Source organism: Portunus trituberculatus, chromosome 19 (genome assembly GCF_017591435.1).
Source record: "Portunus trituberculatus isolate SZX2019 chromosome 19, ASM1759143v1, whole genome shotgun sequence".
Taxonomy (NCBI): domain Eukaryota; kingdom Metazoa; phylum Arthropoda; class Malacostraca; order Decapoda; family Portunidae; genus Portunus; species Portunus trituberculatus.
The window spans coordinates 4,623,302-4,647,500 of record NC_059273.1 but is presented as its reverse complement, the minus strand read 5'-3'; the positions used below and the strand labels follow the sequence as shown (position 1 = coordinate 4,647,500).

The 24,199-nt window shown below is 39.0% G+C and overlaps 1 protein-coding gene and 1 long non-coding RNA gene across 3 annotated transcripts in view; both read left to right on the top strand.

The window, feature by feature from the left end:
* The window catches only part of LOC123506109 (ras-related protein Rap-2c-like), a 76,378-nt gene extending 67,188 nt beyond the window's left edge, over window positions 1–9,190 (top strand). Inside the window, exon 4 of one of the 2 annotated variants that reach the window (XM_045257984.1) lies at window positions 7,925–9,190. The gene's annotated coding sequence lies outside the window, so the exon portion shown is untranslated. Of the gene's footprint in view, window positions 1–7,897 lie in introns of both variants that reach the window. The other variant, XM_045257985.1, reaches the window with a different exon arrangement.
* Window positions 9,191–10,204: 1,014 nt separating this feature from the next.
* On the top strand, window positions 10,205–16,096 carry LOC123506230. The gene is made up of 3 exons (XR_006675384.1): window positions 10,205–13,024; window positions 14,552–14,629; window positions 15,433–16,096. It is a non-coding gene; the product is annotated as an uncharacterized LOC123506230 (long non-coding RNA).
* Window positions 16,097–24,199: the final 8,103 nt, after the last annotated feature.

Sequence of the window (24,199 nt, the reverse complement as noted above, 5' to 3'; positions counted from 1 at the left end):
AGGGAAGGAGGGAAGGAAAGGCGAGGGAGGGGGAGAGAGAGGACGAGAGAGGGAGAGTGAGGGAGGGAGGGAGGTCGCGTGGCGCCTCCCTCATGCCACGCGGTAACCTGATCAGCGAGGGTCGTCCAGGGTCTTCTCTCACTAAGGGCACGCCTCCTCTGATGCTGGTGCTGGTTCTCTAAGGTTCTCAGGGCACCACCAACACTACCTCCACCACCATCGCTATCACCACCATCACTACTACTACTTCCACTCACCCCAGAAAGATCAGGGGCAGCAGCAGCAGTAGTAGTAGTAGTAGTAGTAGTAGTAGTAGTAGTAGTGGTGGTGGAAGGAAAGTCTTAGAAGGAGTGAATTCCTTTTCGCTTTCTACTACTCTTTTCTTCCGCCCTCCTCCTCCTCCTCCTCCTCCTCCTCCTCCTCCTCCTCCTCCTCCTCCTCCTCCTCCTCCTCCTCTCAATGCTCGACGCGTCCCCCACACACATCACCCGGCACGTCTCCCTCTCACCTCTTCACACACACACACACACACACACTTCTACTTAGCTATCAACACTTATTCACTCTCCCTCCGTCTCCCCTCTTCACTCTCACACCTCACTCCTCTCCGTGCCCTGTCTGGCGTCCATTCCCTCTCCCATGGCCCTCACGCAAAGGTTCCACACCCCTCTCTCTCTCTCTCTCTCTCTCTCTCTCTCTCTCTCTCTCTCTGGGAACATATTTGTGGCTCCGTAACCTTCGCCTTGACTATAATGGCGTCTGTTGGTGTGAGTCCTCGTGGCGTGTTGATGGTCAGATGTGTGCAGCAGTAGCGGAAGTCTTGCCGGGGACGCTTGAGATGGGCGGTGGTAGCAGGTGGGTGGCGGAGGCTTCTGTGGAGGGAGAGGACGTGGGGAGGAGGGGTACATTGTGTGGGGAATTGTGTGGTAACATCGTAACTTTTCTCACTTCCTTCTGTGTTCTTGTGTTTTGTGAGTCCTTAGTTGTTTGTGAGTGTAGAGTGCTGGGTTTTTGGGGTTGAGAGAGAGAGAGCAAGGAGGAAATATGTATGGTACGTTCACGAGACAAATAGTGGCATTGTGAAACCGTCGTGAAGCAGTAAGAGTTTCATTCATTGGCATCTTTTAAAGTGGGCATTAATAAGACAGTCCATAAAGCAGAAATAGCATTGGCACTTCTACTTTATTGTTTCACTTTTTTTTTTTACCTTTAAGCTGAATTCTTGCATAAAATAAAAAGAAACATAAAACACCCATAACTTGCTCCACAATCTCTTAAAAGTATCACTAATTTCCACCATAACTTTATAAACTTTAGGTGAGATATTGACACCTAAATAAGAACAATGATAACTTCAAAAAATACAGAATTTCCACCTTTTTAAACCAGGGCGAGCTATGGATGAGTCTACAGGAATAAGACAGCAGGAGTAAGATCTGTGGAAGGCTTGGAGGATATGGTGGTGGTGGTGGTGGTGGTGGGCAGGTGTGTGTGGTTCTTGAGCCAGTCGAGGCGCGCAAAACGAGGCGGGAATTTCTCATGTATTGTGTGTGGGAGGGACGAGAAGGGGAGCAAGGCCAGAGGTGGTGGTGGTAGTGGTGGTAGTGGTGGGCAGCTGACGGAATGCTCGTGACAGCTGCCTCCTCCACTGCCTGCTCTATCACTGCGGGGGTGTGTCTGGAACCAGCTGTGTGTGTGTGTGTGTGTGTGTGTGTGTGTGTGTGTGTGTGTGTGTGTGTGTGTGCTTTTGGTGTTAGTGTTGATGAGGTTTAGTGTAGAACGTGTGTTTGTATGTGGTATTGTAGATTATGGTTGTTGTTGTTGTTGGTTGGTGGTGGTGGTGGTGGTGGTGGTGGTGTTTTTATTGCTGGTATTATAGTCTTTTACTTTTCTTTTCTTTTTCTTACTTTATTGTTGTTGTTGTCACACTGGCACTGATCCTAACACTGGTTTGTAAGACAAGTACAGGCAGAACAAGGGTGTGAGTGGTGGGCTGCCTTGTCACCCACTCGTACTCCCTCTCTCCATCCCTCGTCATCCCATCCTCCTCTCACTCCCCTCGTCATCCCCATTCTCCCTCCCCATCTCCCCATCACCGCCTCCTCACCCACCCCTTGCCAGCCCATCCACCCTCGCCACGCCCACCTTCCATCCCGTGTAGGCGTCTCAGTGATGGCTTCTTTTCATCCGAAACCAGATAATTAACCTAAATACAAATATAATGGCGGCGTGAAGAATAAGAGAGCGTTATTTATTGTTTTTTTACCGTTTTTTCTACCCTTTGCCAGATTGCCTCTTACACAAAATGAATTAATAAATATATAAATAAATCCACGAAGAAAACTTACATCACCACCTGATATTCTCTCTCTCTCTCTCTCTCTCTCTCTCTCTCTCTCTCTCTCTCTCTCTCTCTCTCTCTCTCTCTCTCTCTCTCTCTCTCTCTCTCTCTCTCTCTCTCTCTCTCTCTCGTCCTGCATCAAACCACCACCACCACCCACGCCCCGCATATTTTTACTGTTCCCACACGTGACGTTCTGCACATTCCATATCTAATTACTCGGCTAATGGATTAATTGCGTCATCCGTCTTGTCGGGGAGGCGCCGCGATTGGATCCCCTGTGTGGGAGGACAAAGAGAACCAACAGTATATTGAAACACTTCTGCGCCGCACCTCTGAAGGCTCCAGTTGAAGTGACGCGGTTTTGTAAGGGTGTTCTTTGTGATTCTAGGGATAGATTAACAATGTTTCTGTATTATCAACAGGAGAAACACTCTTCGACAACCTTCACATCATTCGTAAGGCTCCAGTTGAAGTGATGTGGGTTTTTAAGGTTGCTTTTGTGGTTCTAGGAGCAGATTAACAATGTTTCTGCATTATTAGCATGAGAAACGCTTTGAGAACGAGGCTATTCATCTCTGGAATCTTTTGAAATTGTAATGGTGAAGTTACATGCGTTTTTAAGGATGTTTTTTTTTTGCGGTTCTAGGAGGAGATTAACAATATTCCTGTACTTTTAGCAGGATAAACGCTTTAAGAACCGGGTTATTCATCTCTGCAATCTTTCAAAATTGCCATGGTGAAGTTACATGTGTTTTTAAAGGTGTCTTTTTCTCTATTCTTGTAGTGACAGATTAACAGGATGTCTATATAATTAAGAAGAGAAAGTAGTCACGGTGAGAGAGCAGAGGGCTTCAGAGTACTAGTGAGGGCGAGGAAGGAGATGGATGCGTGGATGCTGAGTTTAAAGTTCCCACCAGTTGATGTGTGTTAGCTACCCTTCTGCTGTCTGCTTTCCATTGCTGTTATATCTTCAGTGGTTCATATTATAAGAATAAATTTCGTTTTCTATCTTCTATACAATTAACAGGCTCTGGTGGAAGTTACAGGGATTCTTCAAGGCTCTAGTGGGAGTTAATGGCCTTTTGCAGTCTGTTTTCTTTGGTTTCTTCTTTTTTGTTAGTTGGTCATACTGTAAAATGTTCCAATGTCTTTCATCAAGTATTTTTTAACAAGCTCTAGTGGAAAGTTAGTGAAATTTCTTAATAATATGTTCAAGGACCTTTTTTTTCCCAGTGCTTTCATGTTCTTTGCGTGTTATATTACTAAACATTCTAGTGTCATACCTTGAGAGCCATCCTTCTTCTTCTAACCTTAGTGAAGTCAGCCATTCTTGTGTGTTGACGCTAGTACCATATCCTCTGTCTTTCCTTCCAGACCCAGCTACCTATGCATCTCATCTCTCCTGTGTGTTGTTGCCAGTACCATACCCTTTGCGTCTTCAACTAGTCCCAGCTACCTTATGTCTTTCTCAGTCTTATATTTTGTCACTATTATCTCCTGTCTACATGTTTATTACTATTTATTACTAATTAGGGACAGCTACATCTCGCCAGTATCTTCACCTACTCTTATCACCGTCAGAACCACCTTATCGTCCCCGGCACCTTCTATCTACATCACCTCCACCCAGACTATACTGCGCCATGTCTTTCCCAATCCCATCCCTCCACCTAAATCTCAATCTTCCTCTCAATCCTCCCTTTTCCACTTGGCCCCACGCGTGTTGCCTGAGGGCGGCGGGACGTGAGGCGGTGCGTGGCGGTGCGGGACGAGGCTCGGGTTTAGTCAGTCAGTAGTTCAAGGTGGACCTGCTTGAGTGTGTCCCTGCGTGCCGTCATAAGGCCGAGGCAACACCAGCCACTCGCCCACAGCCCTAGTGTCCTTACCCCCCCTAGCCTCCGAGCCTCCCTGCTTCCCTGCTTCATCGCCCGCACACCTGACGTCACTAGCGCTCTCTCTCTCTCTCTCTCTCTCTCTCTCTCTCTCTCTCTCTCTCTCTCTCTCTCTCTCTCTCTCTCTCTCTCTCTCTCTCTCTCTCTCTCTCTCTCTCTCTCTCTCTCTCTCTCTCTCTCTCTCTCTCTCTCTCTCTCTCTCTCTCTCTCTCTCTCTCTCTCTCTCTCTCTCTCTCTCTCTCTCTCTCTCTCTCTCTCTCTCTCTCTCTCTCTCTCTCTCTCTCTCTCTCTCTCTCTCTCTCTCTCTCTCTCTCTCTCTCTCTCTCTCTCTCTCTCTCTCTCTCTCACCCACACTGCCACCAGGGAAACAGTTGACCTCGTCCCGCCATTCGTCGTGAGATAGAAAGTCCTGGTCCGGTGTTTTGGAAGGCTTTGTTGTGTTCGTGGCGTGTTGCTTGAAGTTATGCAAGTGTGGAGTGTTCTGTTGTTGTTGTTGTTGTTGTTGCTGTTGCTGTTGTTGTGATGGTGATGCAGGATTCTTCAGATTGTCTCTCTCTCTCTCTCTCTCTCTCTCTCTCTCTCTCTCTCTCTCTCTCTCTCTCTCTCTCTCTCCACGAGCATAAAAACGCCCTTGAAAACCTCCGTGATTCCTAATAGAGCCGCCTAAAGGAGTCAAGATAAGAAGAGGAGATATCAGAGAGTTACATCTGGGAATATATTTAATGGTGTCAATTTCTTCACACTGACTGGCTGAGGCTTTCGTAACTCCCTGAACGCCGTAGAGGAGAATGTCGCTTTGTACGTGGCCGAAATTAATGGGTAGTCGCTGCCACAAACAAGGACAGATGCCGCTCCGTCTTCTCCTTGTCACCTTAAGCCTCGTATCCTTAAACGCCCTGCTCTCTCGTCACTATTATTCTCAAAGGCCTCGGAGATTTTGAGATTGGTTCGTAAGAATGTTTTTCCTCTTAATAATGTAGGTTTGGTTAGGTTTCGTTTGGTTTTGGTCATGAAAACCCTTTGTAACTTTCCCTTCAGCTTGTTGGCTGTAAGATGACGAATACTTTACTCCTTCAAGACTTTTCCTTGGGGTATTCCTTTTCTTTTTTATGAAGTATACTTTGTAACTAACTCTAGAAACCTGAAAACCTTAATTTCTTCACGTACAGTCTGCTAGATGTACGCGAGAAGATGGCATGTTTAGGTACTGCCATAGATGTCACGGTAAAACCACGATTGGCTGCTACATATATACATACAAGCATACATACACCACCTCGTATATCACTCCGCCTCTTGCAGGGAGGAGTGGCAAACTGGTAATGTACAGAGTGCCTGCGGCAAGGACTGGGCACACTGACTCCCGGTGACTCACACACGCCCGCCCACCTTTGTCACCGCCGCTGTGTTGAAGACAATGCGTGTCCTGCTGGAGACTCGAGGCGGGCTGTCCCCCTTGTGCTTTGTGTTGAACTGCTTAACTGCGCCCCGAACGTTTGTGACAAAAATTGGCGCGCCCATAGCGGTAGTGATGGTGGCGGTGGCGGAAGTAGTAGTAGTAGTAGTAGTAGTAGTAGTAGTAGTAAAAGTAGTGGTAGTAGTAGTAGCAGTAGCAGCAGCACCAGCAGCACCAGCACCAGCAGCAGCACCAGCACCAGCAGTAGCAGCAGCAGCAGCAGCAGCAGCAATAGTAGTAGTATTGGAGTGATTGGTGCCTGTGTAGCCTGGCAGCAAGGGTCGTAGCGAGGCCTGGGAGTCTGCCAACAAGTGGCAGGCGGCTGTGGGTCATGTTAACAGCGGCGGGGAGGGATCAGGGTGGACATGGTGAACAGGGCCACTGAGCCACGGAGCCACACGTCATTAGGACTTGACTGCGGGTGCAGGTGTGGGACAGGCACCGCGCCCTGGCTGTCACCACGTGCGTGGGGCTCGGGCGAGGGCTGGGCTGCGCACGTCGCGTGAGAGTGAGAGTGAAGGTGAGAGATGTGGGCGTGGTCGAGGGAGGAACGGGCGGGCGGTACACCTGGCTGTACCTCCTCCCCTCTCCCTTTCCCCGAGTCCCTGACTGCCTGTTGTCTGCTTTCCCTCCACTATTTATTCCATTATCCTTCTGGGATTTCCCGCCTCACTGCTTTCTTTGTTCCTGTCGGTGGGTTCCGTTGTGTTGGCCGCGCGCCCACTCGCGGAGTGTACCGGTGCGGGCGTGGTGCAGCGCGCACCCCTCCCCTCTCCTCCCCCAAGCACGGGTGACAGATTGCCGGCGAGGCACAAAATGCGAAATGCAGACCATATACTTCTCGCGCTGTGTGCTGGCTGCCGGCTAGCTGCTGACTGCTGGCTGGCTGGCTGGCTGGGTGGATGGGTGCTGGGAACTGACGGCGAAAGAGAAGCAGTCGTCGGTGTAACAAGTGATACGTGAGGAATGCAGTGGCTGGACATACCTCAAAACAGGACACAAGGGTCACTAATTCGTCAGGTGTGGAGAGGTGTCGCCACACACACACACACACACACACACACACACACACACACACACACACACACACACACACCGCGTAGTGTAGTGGTTAGCACGCTCGACTCACAATCGAGAGGGCCGGCTTCGAGTCCCGGCGCGGCGAGGCAAATGGGCAAGCCTCTTAATGTGTAGCCCCTGTTCACCTGGCAGTAAATAGGTACGGGATGTAACTCGAGGGGTTGTGGCCTCGCTTTCCCGGTGTGTGGAGTGTGTTGTGGTCTCAGTCCTACCCGAAGATCGGTCTATGAGCTCTGAGCTCGCTCCGTAATGGGGAAAACTGGCTGGGAGACCAGCAGGCGACCGTGGTGGTGAATTACACACACACACGTATCTCGAAGGTCATGAGATACATATAAAGTTTGTCGTACATTTAGGCATCAAGTGACCTCTAAAACACAATTGAGTTATTATTGGATCACACACACACACACACACACACACACACACACACACACACACACACACACACACACACATCTAGTAGCAAGTAGGTACGGGATGTAACTCGCTTTCCCAGTGTGTGGAGTGTGGTGTGGTCTTAGTCTTACCCGAAGATCGGTCTATGAGCTCTTGAGCTCGCTCCGTAATGAGGAAAGCTGGCTGGGTGACCAGCAGGTGACCGTGAATGCACACACACACACACACACACACACACACACACACACACACACACACACACACACACACACACACACACACACACACACACACACACACACGATAGACTTGACCTAAACCAACACTTCCCCTTTGATACAGATGAATATTGCATCACTTGTTCCCTTTCTTGAATAAATGAACTTGCAATACCACCTCTCTCTCTCTCTCTCTCTCTCTCTCTCTCTCTCTCTCTCTCTCTCTCTCTCTCTCTCTCTCTCTCTCTCTCTCTCTCTCTCTCTCTCTCTCTCTCTCTCTCTCTCTCTCTCTCTCTCTCTCTCTTGTATAACCTAGGATTTGTGGCAATGCTACTATTGTTTTATTATTATTAGTTATTTATTATTTATGTTATTGTATTGTATTCTTTAGCTGGTTTATCTTTTTGCATATAGTACATTGTTTATATTCTTGTATGTATAACTTTTATTTACTGTCTGTCTTCAGTCATGTAGGATGTCATTTTATTGCGTTGTGTTCCTTTCACAGTGTCTAATGGGGCTTGTTGTGTTGCAGCCCAGCACAGTAGACCCGTGACAGTATCTCGCATGGATGTTGGAACAGCCCAGGCCCTCTTCACCAGTGGGAGTCTCCACGGCTCTGCACAGAATGGAACAATCTGGTCTTATCACAAGTCAAGCCTCAGTCAAGCTTCAGGAGACTGACCGCCCTCATCCCAACGAGGATCTCGTGCCATTGGTTGATCTCGGACAATGGCCGCCACTGAGTCTTCTAGTGGACAGCACGGAAGACCCACCACCTTGGAATCACCACAATGCATGTTACCATCTGTGTGTCATCTGGTGTCCTCGGTGTTGTGATCACTGGTGACACATTCATGCATTCTGTCTGTCTGACAACACAGCTTCCCACCAGGCTACCAGTGAACACTCTGCAGTGTTACTCTTTAAGATCAATATTAACACTATCTACTGTATGTTGTCAGTAATATCCTGCTTATCAGCTAAAGCTTTTTGTGATACCTAATTGTTGCAGTCTGCAGATCATGATGTATAGTGTAGTCGAGCAACATCAGAAGTGTTTGTGAATTAAGGTCAACTGATATGAGTTGGTGGGTGCTCAGAAGTGTTTGGCAACTTGAAGAAACACAATTTATGATTGAATTAAGGATTGTAAGTGGCTGGTTCACAAGTAAATTACTGTGCAATATTTTGAGTAAGGTTCTCTTGGCTATTTGTCTTGCGACATTTTATGCTGTACTAGCAGCAGCAGTAGCAGCAGCAGTGAGTGACAGCCATGCATGGTACTGGCACTGGCTAGAGGGACCTACAGTGACTCAACACAGGGAGCTGAGGAGTTCACCACCCATGTGATTATGTGCTTCCCTCATGCTCTGTAAATACATTATGTGCTAGTAACACAATTTAAGTTTGAATGCAATAGTCTTTTTTTATTAGTTTATTGTAATAATATTCATCAGTATATATATATATATATATATATATATATATATATATATATATATATATATATATATATATATATATATATATATATATATATATATATATATATATATATATATATATATATATATATATATATATATATATATATACACACACACACACACACACATACATACATACATACATGCATATTATAAAGATTTCATTGTCTCAATCCCACCAAAACTTCATTGCCTGTGCAAAACATTTTGTTGTCAACATGATATTTAAAAATCTCCAACATCATCTTTTGATCTTTAGTGGATAATGCACAGAAATAACTTGTCATTTTTGCCTATGATTTATAATTGCATTTAAAGTTTGCTTTTTTTTATTTGCACATGCTTTGATAGGACTATTAGCAATATTTACCAATAGCACTCATTACATAACCCTGGGTGTCAAAGATGCAAATTACTAGGAAGTGGAAACTTATCTTCCAACATGCATTTCATGTCAATATCTTAATATCTAGTGATAATGACATAATAATATATATATATATATATATATATATATATATATATATATATATATATATATATATATATATATATATATATATATATATATATATATATATATATATATATATATATATATATATATATATATATATATATATATATATATATATATATATATATATATATATATATATATATATATATATATATATATATATATATATATATATATATATATATATATATATATATATATATATATATATATATATATATATATATATATATATATATATATATATATATATATATATATATATATATATATATATATATATATATATATATATATATATATATATATATATATATATATATATATATATATATATATATATATATATATATATATATATATATATATATATATATATATATATATATATATATATATATATATATATATATATATATATATATATATATATATATATATATATATATATATATATATATATATATATATATATATATATATATATATATATATATATATATATATATATATATATATATATATATATATATATATATATATATATATATATATATATATATATATATATATATATATATATATATATATATATATATATATATATATATATATATATATATATATATATATATATATATATATATATATATATATATATATATATATATATATATATATATATATATATATATATATATATATATATATATATATATATATATATATATATATATATATATATATATATATATATATATATATATATATATATATATATATATATATATATATATATATATATATATATATATATGAGAAATGATGTATACCAAAGTTGTGTCAAAATACAAGACAATTATGACAGCAGACTTAGCTCTACTTGTATTTACTATTGTGTTGATTGTATAAGAATGTCTGGACTTAGGTTGAAAATGAAGATGCACATGTTACAAAATCTTTCCTCACATTTGTATATCTGCTGATTTCTCTCCCTGCTTTATTTTCCACAAACTTGCAGCAGGCCGTGTCTTGCCTGGTGAAGCTGCTAAGTCCTCACAGACTAGCAGCAGGAACGTCCTTCTTGATCAAGTCCATCTCATGTGTACATACTGCCCTTTGAAAACTGAAGTGATGTATAGGCACAGAGGGTGGCATTACTTATTGGAGCCATCCACTGAAGCATAGTTTTGTGTCTTATTTTTTGCTTCCACTTGTGTGTATCCATTTCACTGTAGTATACAGTGAACATAGTGCCCAGACAAACCTGTCATGATGTTCTGTCAGATCTGTATGCTTCAAGTGAAAGATTGCATTAACACAGGAAGTTTTAGTAAAAGATTTGCTCTTCAATGGGTGGGGCTAATAATCAGACCATCCAATGTAAATATCCATCATGATAAATTATTTTAGACAATTGGGTATGTGTGTGTGTGGGGTTGACTCTGTGGAGGTGCACACAGGTCAGAAGTCCCCAAGAGGTGCCATCACACAGCCATGCTGACTGGACAGGACGGCACACTAAGACAAGGGATCGCTTTGGGAAACAGTCACTTGCTTTTCTTGATGTAAAGAGTCTGTTGGCTAAAACAAAATCTTCCTCCCCCAGCATGTCATCTGAAGACAGTTGACCTGTCAGCACAAAAGATAACTTTATAAAAGAATGAGAAAGAGATGGAATTAATGAAGTAAGGAGTGAGAGCCTGTAGTAAAGTTTCCTACACAAAGGGCTGCCAGTCCTGCCACCTCAAGTCCTTGAATGTTGATGTCAATTCCACCTCATTCTGATTTGTTATGTTTTGTTTTCAGAATGAAGGAAAATGTAGTAGTATTTTTTTGTTATCCTTACAAAAATGGGACAAGATAAGGTTAACTTACTGTTTGTTAATTTCTGAACTTGCAGTGCATTGCTCTGAAGATATTGTAATATCAGTCATTGAATGTTGCTCTTGGAATCAGTCATATATATCTGGATTCTTCCCCAATTCATAACTGTCTGCAGGAAGATCTTTGATTCTAAATAATGTATAGCAAGATGAAAACCATTGGGAAACTACTAAAGTGTCAAGAGAAGACTTATCATAAAGCAAACAAAGCCAGGCTGCTAGACTAGAGGAAGAAGTCCCTGGTGAGCACCTTACCTTGGTAATGCAGGAATTGGTGTCTGCATGGTGGTGGATCTAACAAAATCCCTTGTGCTGTGGTCTTGAGAAGAGTCAGCACATATCCTACTCTAGATCCCCGTATCTTAACAAGGAGGGTAGTGGCACGTCCTCTTATTACTAGTGTTTACATCATGTCTTGCGTCTCTAATGCTCATATCATTTGAATTATAATCTATTCGAATGAATGTATAATTAATTTGTTATAAAATAAATGTATTTTTAAATATGTTGAATACCTGTTGACCTTTGTTTCTCCTTCTGACATCACTGAAGAAAAGGATGTACAATTGGGATCTAACTGCTGTTTTAGATTATACTTAGTAACTGAAATAAGACCTTATGTGGGGTAATGAACAAAATATGTCCATAGTTGATAAATAAGGTAATAAAACTGCATCATGTTCCATAGCCTCTAACATCCTCAGAAAGCTGGATTTGAATGTGGTACTTGATATGAGCCTGTTGTAGATACCTCGCTGGAGGACAGACAAGCTATGACATAAGTTTTGGTACTGCCCACTACATACTGGAGCTGAGTCACAGTGATCCCTGCATCCTTCCTTTACTCATTACACGTGTGTAATAAATCTAAAGTCAGATTGTAGTTAAATAGTAATTATTTCTCAATAATGAAATGTTCTTATCAAATCTCTGACATTGTGTGCAATAGCTGTGCGTAGTTAGATATCTTGCAATAGTTGACAGTTGGAAAGGTTTTGATTCGTTGATTGAGCACAAGAGTGTTGGTATCTGTTTTGCACGAAAATTGTTGGATGCATAGAGGCATTTATCAGGGAGTTCCAGTTTTGCAGATCACCAGGAAGTTTTTGGTGATACAACGCTTGCCAGGAATGGCTGATCTGCACCACATAAGTGATTTGTCAGTAAGGGAAAAGTACGTACAGTGCACACACCTAATAAAATAAATGAATAAAAGAAAGAAGGAAAGAATATCGTGTTTCTTAGTTATTTGATGACACATATTGATTGTGGTACAAATAATTAAAAAAAAAAAACATTGGTAAAATAAACTACAGTTTACTGCTACTACTACTACTACTACTACTACTACTACTACTACTGCTGCTGCTGCTAATAATAATAATAATAATAATAATAATAATAATAGTAATGCAGTCGATCAAAGCAAAGTGAACTTTAAAAAATCTCTGGAGTTCCTTGGGCTTCCAAATATTATAAAAATTGGGCTTCAAAAATTTCTTTGGACGTATTTTGACAAGAATAAGCATACCGTATTAATACATAATTGTGACTTGCGTGCTGTATTAATATTAATATGCGAAGGGAAAAAAAAAAATGGTCACTTCTCTGCGTTGCTATCTTGAAAACCGTCCCTCTTGCGAGATTAATATGTTTGTCTCCTTCATCACATCTTGACAGACTGAACGTGCGCACCTCTTCAATTCATCGACAATGGAGCAGCCAAAGCCTGGTCAAAGGTACGCACTGCATCCTCTTTATTCCTTGCGATGGTGAGAGGTTGATGCCTCAGGGCATTGTGTGCTGGAGTCTGGAGGGAAGAGGATATGCCAGACTAGAGACTAGAAAGGGCTCTACTAAACCTGTTATTGTCCGTGGTTGTGAATATAGCTGTCAGTCAAAATAGTCTCCAGAACGCCTAGAATCTTTTAAAGCACCAAAAATATTGCAATGGTTAAAAAAAAAAAGACTAATAAGTATAGCAAATGCTGAATCTGAAATTCAGTAGCTTTTGTGTATAATGTGCAGGAAGGTGGGTCAGTAGCATGACCTGAAGCAGCTGGACAACTGACTTGGTTGGCTCCCTTGCTGATGACAGTGTAACACAAAAATAGGAAAAAGTAGATAGAACTAGGAGGGTAGCCCGGAGCTGCTGGTGTGCCAGACCAAGGTACAAATGATTTGCAATGGACTTAAGTAATGAGTGAATAGTACACCATATACAGCATTTGGTTAAGTACAAAATATAATTATTCATCATACTCTAACAACAGGTATCCCAAGGCACCAACAAAGTAATTGTTCTCTCACCTGGTGGGCTTCCTAGATCTAATTTAAAACAACACAATGTTCCAAGTGGAAGCCACACTCTGCTGATGCACCAGCCTCTCAGACATGTCATATATATATATATATATATATATATATATATATATATATATATATATATATATATATATATATATATATATATATATATATATATATATATATATATATATATATATATATATATATATATATATATATATATATATATATATATATATATATATATATATATATATATATATATATATATATATATATATATATATATATATATATATATATATATATATATATATATATATATATATATATATATATATATATATATATATATATATATATATATATATATATATATATATATATATATATATATATATATATATATATATATATATATATATATATATATATATATATTCTTTTATTGCTTCATTACTAAGTTGACACATTAGCTGCCTTGTAAGTATAATTCATGTCATCCCAATGCATGAGTAAGGCACACATTCCTCACTGTTGCAGGTGTGCTGATAGATCACATGATTCTTGTCTCTTCAGTGGTAGGTTTGATGTTCTTTTATATGATGTCATTCATAATCTTCTCTTCTGTCTTGTAGTCAACCAACTTGTAGCTTGTAGTATAGGTTTATATATATATATATATATATATATATATATATATATATATATATATATATATATATATATAATCTAGAATTCAAAAGTCTGTCACTGAGATGAGCAGAAAGGGATGCTTTAAAGGCAGAGACAATATGTTGGGGGGAGAGAGTTGCAAAGCAAAGCAATGTGGAGCTTGTTATAATCTGGTTGAAAAGGAAAGTGATGGTATAAATTGTGAATACAGTATTGTGATGGCTGGCTTCATAATTATAATGGCACACTTGTAATTTTTTTTTTTTTTTTTTTTTTTATAGGTAATTTGGCAGCACTAGTGTCAAATTGTGGTTCCTGAATGGCTGGGCCGTGTCCGGCAAGTCTGAGTTGCCAGTTGTGTATGTATTTTCTTGCTGCTTGGAGTGTTTCAACATCAGGAGGGGTGGTATAATGTTCCTGGATCTTTTTACTGTTTCTAGCATCCTAACCTAAATGGGCCAAATGGAAACTAATAAATGTGTCAGAATTTGATAATGCCATCAGCAATGTAAAACATTTTTTCCTTTCTTCTGGCTCATTTACCTGTTTAGTTAAGTTTGGTACACATAGTGAAATTTAGTTAGGTTAGGGTGCTAGCAGCAATATAATTTTGTGACTGCCCAATATGGTAACAATGCAAGGAAAATGCACAACTGCTGTTGGATGCAGCAATGGCTGAAGCACCCAGGAACCACAGGTCAACACTATGGGGATTTTATTTTTAGAAAAACATCTGGACATCAGCTGAGTACAGGAATTCTCTGTGAACTGTGTTGCCATATCTCCACAGGACCAATTATTGTCTTAACACTTTGGTGGAAAGGATAGACAACCCATCCCATATTCTCTCTCTCTCTCTCTCTCTCTCTCTCTCTCTCTCTCTCTCTCTCTCTCTCTCTCTCTCTCTCTCTCTCTCTCTCTTTTGCACATGTACAGAAAAAAACAGTACTTCATTCTGCCTCAATATCATTGACCTCTTGCTTTCTTATTTCTATTATGACACCCAAATTCTTTGATAAATATGAACCCAACCTTGATGAGCAACAATCATTACATGCAAGACTTCCTTTCTTGAATCACTCTTCTATCTTATTACTTTCCTCATCTACTTCTGCACTTCAGTTTCCTTCTGAGACAATGTTGACTTTACTTTTTCTTGCAGATTTTGGACATCCAGCAGCACACTTGCTTTCAGACACCTGTGGCAAGTGCAAGACAAAGAGGTGAGAATGGAGGATGCTGTAACATTCACAGCGTAACTAGTGTAAGTTTTATTTTTTGTGAAAGGTGTAGGTAGTGTACATAGTTTCAACCATAGGATTGTATACATGTCATCATATTCATAGACTTCATGACTTGACATTGTGTTCACCTTTGTGTGGATCAAGTAATTTATTTTCATGTACATGTTTATTTAGTAACAGTTTAGTTGAACTTGATTTGTATATGTTACAAGAGATCTTGCATTATGAAGATTTACTTAAAGTTCTTAGTGCAGCCTTTGTTTATCAGCATCATTTAGTTCAGTCAGTTTTTGTCAGCCATCTAATTCATGCACTCCTTTATTTTGCTCATGGTGTCAGTTCAAAGCCTGCATACTAATCCCCTACTACTTGAGCCATCTCTCTAGGCACACTCACACTTCCATCTCACTGTGTTCTCTTTCAGTCTAAAGTCCTTTCACTTTTTAATTATTGGTCCAGATTTTACAAACATGAAGCTTTGCATTTTCTACAGATGAAAGTTCACAGTCATAACTGCAAGGTCTCTGTGCAGTTGTTGTAGTCAGGTGTGGTAGTTATTTCTTTCCATAAATGTCTTATTTAGAGAAGAAATGTTGTTATATATATATATATATATATATATATATATATATATATATATATATATATATATATATATATATATATATATATATATATATATATATATATATATACACACACACACACACACACACACACACACACACACACACACACACACACACACACACACATTTTTTAAACATATTTAAGCAGAGACTGTTTTGATTGAATGTAGTACAGACAGCTTTTTCAATTTTTTGCAACTTTTCTTTTAGTTACAGGTATTTCTTGATTTATGTGTGTTCATTTTATATGATTTTGAAATAACACGAGGTAAAACCCTAGCCATTTTTTTCCAAGTTACGCTAATTATTTACAACAACATGACATCAAGATTCTTTGCTGGGATGGCAAATCTCAGGAATCATGAGATTTCCAAGATATGGTCACCCAAACCGAGATTTGCCATACCAGCAAAGCATCTTGACATCATGTAAATAATTAGCGTAATTTGAAAAAACATTTGCTTTGTTTTTTACCTTGTGTTATTTCAAAATCATATTATCTGTATGAGTAATCATATTCATTTTATATGATTTTCATATTACGCGATGAAACGTATAAATCAAGAAATCCTTGAATACTAATGTGAAGTTGAAAATTTTCTCTAAGTTGAAATTTTCAGCTAAAGTCAGATACTTGGAAGAGAAGACCTTCAAAGCCAAAGTAAAATTTGTCGAACTACATGTATTTGCTTCTCTTGAGACTCTTCCAAGTATTTTTGACAGCTACTTTGATTTGTTATTTCTCCGGAGACTCTTTGGAGTATATTTGACAGCTACTTTGATTTATTTCTCCGGAGACTCTTCGGAGTATTTTTGACTTAATACAGTTTTTTGGGCGTTTTTTTTGGCCCGTTTTGGACATTTTTGGGGTTTTTGGCATTTTTTGGGGGCTTCCCGAGTATTATTATACACAGTTTTGTGTATCCTTTGGGGTCATTTTTTTATAAATACAAATGATGTTGGTAGTAGCTATTTATACAGTTTTTGGATCGACATGTATATTTTATGGCAACTTTCGACATGTATATATTTTTATTGCAACTGTATATTGCAATTTTCAAATAAATTTGTATATATTTTTTTGTATATATTGCAATTATTCAAATAAATTCGTACGTAATATTGTGATTTATTCCCTTTCCTTTGTGGATTTATTCTTCAGAACCACATTTATTTATAGGTAATACTGCGGCTTCACAGTCGCCTATCTGTTTAGAAAAAGCGTTCCTTAAAAACGGAATGTCAAAAACGATAATTATAAATTTCCTTTATTCATATACATAGGAAGGTACATTCACAGATGGGTATAGTACATTCATGGGTATTGTACAGTACTAGCATCATAGGCAGGTACGTTCATGAATCACGGAAGGGTATGGTAAATTCATGGGTATTTATTATACAGTACTAGCACCATAGGCAGGTACGTACGTTCATGGATCACGGAAGGATACGATACATATAATACGTTTGCGGGTCAAGAGGAAAAACCCATAGAACGTGACGAAGCAGATACTTCTCAGTGGATGGCAACCTGTATTGGTAGCGAAGTGTGAGGCTGATGTCTCCTCCCTCCAGCACTGGAAAGCAGCTTCTATTAGCACGACAGTGGAGGGGTGGTTTTGACTTCTCCTTTAGATTGGCGGGACAAGTCAAGGAGTGTGGCAATAGTCTCCCCTCCTCTTCTAGAGGGGAAGCGTGGCAGATGGCATCCAAGCTCCAGTTTCCTGCAGCAGGATGAGGATTGTTGGCAATATACGCTGGTTATTCTCGCTCGAGCTTGTCAGAACCTGTAATAAAACATTTTAAAGAAAACCTTTAAAACATCTTCCCCTGAACCAGTGGTACATTGTGCTATCATGGATAAACCTACACAACTGTGGTGCGAGCAGCTGTAGTCCTACAACGCTTTAAAACCTTAACATGAACACCTGATATAGTGCCCAATCTTTTTCACTTGCCTACCACTCACTTTTCTTCACAAATAAACCTTTACTTATTCTATCTTTCACTACCAGAAAACTTTCTTCGTTATATCACGTTTACCACTAGACTTAAGGCACTTTTGCCTATGCCTTTATAACAACTTTAAAGCGCAAACCTTTTATTAGTAAGAAACTTCCATCAAGTGAAGCGAGGGATGCATGAGGATAGTCGTCCAACATGTCTGCTGGGTAGCAAAAGCGTGGTCATTATTGCAGATATATTGAACCATCTTGAAACTTGTACTCCGTCAATACTCAGTAGATAGTACTTTCTAAGTGTTATCTGTAAAACTATAGACAAAGCACGCTGAAGTAGACAACTCACCTGTACCCATTCGGAATATTACAGGCTAGTTACGGTTGTTACCTACCACCACATGCGCCAACACAACCACACTGATACTCATGGCCGATTTATCGCACAACGGGGAAAATGGGACACCACTTGAGGACGCTGGAAATAAATCCAACACTAATATGAAGAACTGTCACGAACCCTTACCAAGGGTATTTCTTGAGAAAAAGTCTACTCCTCCGAATGACCTATTGATCTTGATCTTTATGCTACAGGTGGTTCGGGATCGCTCCAGAGTCAGGCCTTTGGATCGGCTGCTCCTGTACAGGACAAAAAAGACAAAACAGAAAAAAGAAAAAAGTAAAATTTCTCTTCGTTAATAATCTCTACACCTCGCTCGCCACATTCTTTCCAGACACTCCTTCACAGCCTCCATCCTTTCACTCATCTCTCTACACAGTCCCAGCTGACTCACTCATGACCACCACATCATCTGCATAAAGGAACACCCCTATCTTATTTCCCACTCTTACTCCTGCATTCATTCTTCTCAATCTGGCTGCTAACTCCTCTGTATACAAACTGAAAAGGGTTGGTGACAATACATCTTTGCCTAACTCCTCTCTCACTTCATCCAGTCTGTATCTCCTAGTCTGTATTTAGCTTTGGTGTCAACATACATGCTATGCACCATGTTGATTATTTTTTCACTCAACCCAATCTTTCCTAAGACTGACTAAGCATTTCTCTATCCACCCTATCATAAGCTTTTTCTATATCCAAAAAGCCTAAATACAATTTGCCTCCCTCCTTTCTTTTTTTCTCAATCATTTCATTTACCACAAACAAGTTATCCTCAGCCCTCCTGTCCACACAGAAACCATTCTGTTCCTCACCTAACACTCCAGCTCGCTCAATCCATTTACACAATCTCTCATTCAGCACTCCACTAAATACTTTACCTACTGTGTTTAATAATGCAATCGGCCTATAGTTCTTCAGTTCATTCTTACTCTTGTGTCCTCCCTTATGCAACAGTCACACCCTGCATTCATTGCACATTCTTGGCACCCTCTCTTCCTCCCACACCTGGTTAAACACCTCAGTCATCTCGTCAATAACAACCTCCCACCATTTTTATACATCTCATCTCTAAACCTGCTGCCTTCCCATTCTTCTGCCTTTTCACACATCTCTCCCATTCTTCTGCCTTTTCACACATCTCTCTACCTCCTCCTTGCCGATTCTCTCATTCAATTAATCTGCATTCTTCTTCTCCAGTCACACATCCTTCTCACACCAAACACTTCACCTACACCACCCACCTCTTCCCAAACTGTCTAATTGCCTCCCTGATCTCATTCTTCTCTTATAACTTCCCCATTCACTTCAGACTCTCCACACCAACATTCTGACAGTCTCACCTCTCATGAACTTGTACCATTCACGGCCACCTTCCATGCCTTTCTCTTAAAGATTCAATCACACTTCTTTCACACTTCACTTTATCTTTCATTACCATTCGCCTTGAGAGTCTGTTTCACATATTCTTCCAATGCATTCAGGTACTCCTTCTCTGCCTCATCGCTTTCATGTCTCTTTCTCAACCATCTACACTGTCTACTCATTCTCTTTCGCTCCTTCCTGTTGGCCTCTCTGATTTCACTGTTCCACCATGGTTTGCATTCTCTTTCTCCTACCTACTCTCACATACCCTATCTGATTCTCGGCAGCACTCCGCACATTCTCAACCAGTCTCTCATTCAGGTGCTCCACATCATGTACCCTTACATCATCATCATCCCACCCTCTCACTCAGATCTACCTGAAAGTTCTCCCACCCTACATCTCTCAGTCTCCACCTTTCCTTACCTGCCACTTTCACTTCATTCTCACCCTGCATGTGGCATTCCATGATCAGAATATTGTGGTCAGACACAATATCCACCATACCATCCTCATCTATCCACATGTGAGACAATCTCACGCATTCTTCCATTCACCAGCATGTAGTCAATCGCCGATTCATGCTCCCTTCCATTCCAAGTCACTCGCCCCTCAGCAAAGGTAACATTCAAATTTTCAAACTCCATTTCATCCACAAACTCTTAAAGCATTTCACCGTTCCTGTTCATTCGTTCACCCAATAAACCTACATGTGTATTCAGGTCTCCCATAACAGTCATATAAACTATCACCACCACCACCATCTTCTCTGTTCTGCCAACTTTATTCTTACATTCTACTCTCACTGCCATCACATCTTCACTACTCACACCTCCCCACATCTATTTCCTCTTTCAGTCCACTTCCTTTCTTGTAGAGTAAGACTACGCATCCTCCTAGTGTCTCCTATGTCCTACGGCCCTTCCCTATCATGACATACATCCCTCCATTCACACGTCATCTCAGGTGAGTCTCGATAAGCCCAACTACGTCGAACTTCCACTCAAGTTCCCTGCATATATCCTCACATTCATACAGCCAAACTTCACACATTCACTTGCTTGGTTAGTTTGTTCTATTCTTTGTCTGCCGTCATCCATTGGTCCTCCTCATCAAGCCGTCTCCACGCAGCACACCTACCTTGCCCTCATCCACTCAGCCAGTCGCCGTCCCATCTTCTGGTTTCCATCCTGGTTGAGGTGGACGCCGTCTCTGCTGAAGAGCCTGTCTTGATCCAGAATCCCGTCGAAATCGAAATCCAGGAAGCTGCCATTCCCCTTCTCTGCAAGCCATTCCATTTTAAGCTTCCTGAATCCTAGTGAACGGTCTGCAAACTAATTTTCAAGCTCCAACCCTGGAGCTAGCTCTATTCTTTACGAGCAAGGAAACACTATGAATATATACCGTCAGGACCACAGCTACAATCACATCAACCTATGACAACTTATAACCTAATAAACCTCCCTAGACAAGGCAAAACTTACCCTTCTGCGCACCGAGACCACCTCACGAGAACTGATAGCGAAGTGCCTCACTCCTTTCCACTTTACCTCCTCCCCTCCTCCCTCCTGCCTCCCTTAATTGCTGTAAAGACACACCAACTGTAACTATTGTTCTCTAAACATTGCTAATTGTCTAAATTGATGGGTCTTAAACCACTCCATTTTTTCTATCTATCTATCTATCTATCTTATATCTATCTATCTATCTTATATATATATATATATATATATATATATATATATATATATATATATATATATATATATATATATATATATATATATATATATATATATATATATATATATATATATATATATATATATATATATATATATATATATATATATATATATATATATATATATATATATATATATATATATATATATATATATATATATATATATATATATATATATATATATATTTTTTTTTTTTTCTATTATATTGGCATTGTTTAGGGATTTAAAAAAGATCTTTGTTTATAATGAAACAAATGAAACAGATATAATGCAGACACGAGACATTTTGATAGACATTTAATAACCGGAAGCAAGTAAAGAGAATTAACCTATTGTTACAAAAATCAAGTCTCTCCTCTAGTCTGAAAACATAATGTAATATTTCCAAACACGCATAAAGCTGAACTTGAAGTGATCATACAATAATTGGCTATGATGTGCATATTATATATATATATATATATATATATATATATATATATATATATATATATATATATATATATATATATATATATATATATATATATATATACTGAGATGTAAAGACATGAGTTTAATGCTTTTAACAAACCAAACTAATTTGCAACTTATCTACATTTTCATTAAGTCATTATGAAGCATATGGCATGACACGTGCATGATATTTATAATTCTTATAATACTGAAACGAGGAACTGATTGCTTGAATGATTACGTATCTCAGCGAGGTGCATGAGTGGCACTAATTGACACTAGTGTTAGATTTTGTCCAGAAAGAAATTCGTTATGTACATACTTTTAGATGAAAGTAAATTTTGGGAGGGGCTGATAACTTACGCCCCCTCCCCTCTTATTCCCTTTAATCTTCTCACGCCCACTTAAGGTGCGTCCTCCAAGTTTAGGAATCACTGGTTCAAGTCATTTAAACTGACAAGCTCGTCCAATGCACAAACAATTAAGAAGGACGCGTCAGCAGTGTTCCATTCAATGGTTCACTAGGTTCAGAAGCAGCTATTGAGTTATTCAATCTGACGTGGAGGTGATTCGATCGTCTCAAAAACTCCTTTGCTGATGTATTCTATACGGACTGTGCTATTCACGCAACTTTCAATGCAGGCTGTGCTGAAGGTTTATTCCAGAGGCTTAACATGCCATAAGGAAATAGGAAAAAAATAGAGAAAATGATGATGATGATGATTCTACTACTACTACTACTACTACTACTACTACTACTACTACTACTATTATTAATAATAATAATGATAATAATGATAATGATAATAATAATAACAATCATCATAATAACAATAATGATAATAATGATAATAATAATAATAATAATAATAATAATAATAATAATAATAATAATAACAACAACAAAAATTCAAGGAAATGCCATCGTTTTCCTTTCATGAGCGATGCAATAAGGTGGTTGTCCTTCATCACAGGGTTTTTTCACGGCTTCTCACGAGGCCATTATTAACGGTGCAAGGACGTGCTTGGTTTAGATGCGGCAGTTACGTACTCTACTGATTCTTCAAAACCAAAAAGCGCTATTTATCTAACCTAGCAATTTAAACCCTTTAATTATCTAATCCTTCCATCAACTTCTTCCAACCTTTATTCCATTAAAAAACCTCCTCTACCTCTCTCTTCCCTCCAGTTTCCACCACTTTTCCTGTCTTCCTTTACACCCCTTTTCATCCTCTCCTTTCCTGCCATTAAATATTTATAAATATGATAGTTAATCTCTGATAACAATAATAGAGAAGTATCTCTTTTTAGGGTATTCAGATCGATTCTGTAGCTATATACCTATTATTTTCTGCACCAAATCTATTAACATAAAAAGCTACGAGAAACTGCAAGACGCCATGAGGCCAACATACTTATTTCTAATCTGACATTCTTCCCCTGGGTACTCAGAGTTCTCAATGCAGCCTGTAACTCTTAATAGTGGTGATGCTGGCGGCACATCTGGAGACTCCAGTCAGCCTCCATGCCTGTCTTAAATGTCTTCTTCCATCACAGTTGGACTCACCGTCACCAAGATACCAATGCACGGTATGATTGTCTTCTGTTTCTGTCCATGAATGCGTAGTGGCTTGGATAAGGAATGTGTTCTGGTGATGTCTGTACATGTTGAGTGATATTAAGTTGGAATTGATATTAAATATAACATTTCTGATTATCATAAGTGTTTCTATCCGAATCCTTAATGGCCTTTTCAAATAGCTTGTTTACATGTATTGTCTTCTATCTCTTTCTTTCATTACTCCATCATTTTTCTTTTTCCTTACTTATTTTCTCATGATCGTGATGTTACGGCGCCATCACTTTTAAATTTATTTAAATATTTGTAGTTTCTAAGGATATATTCATGATTTCGGAGAGAATATAACAATAATTTTGCACTATTGATGAAAAAAAAAGTAATGGTAATAACAAAACACGAGAATGAAGCAGATGAAAAAACATCTTTTCTGGAGGAAATAATTGATTTTCAAGGTTATTTTCATGTTTGCTTTAAGTCTAGCAAGAATCCTATATCACTAATGAGAAAAAAAAAAGAAGAAAACTTGCAAAAAGGTACTTTTGTT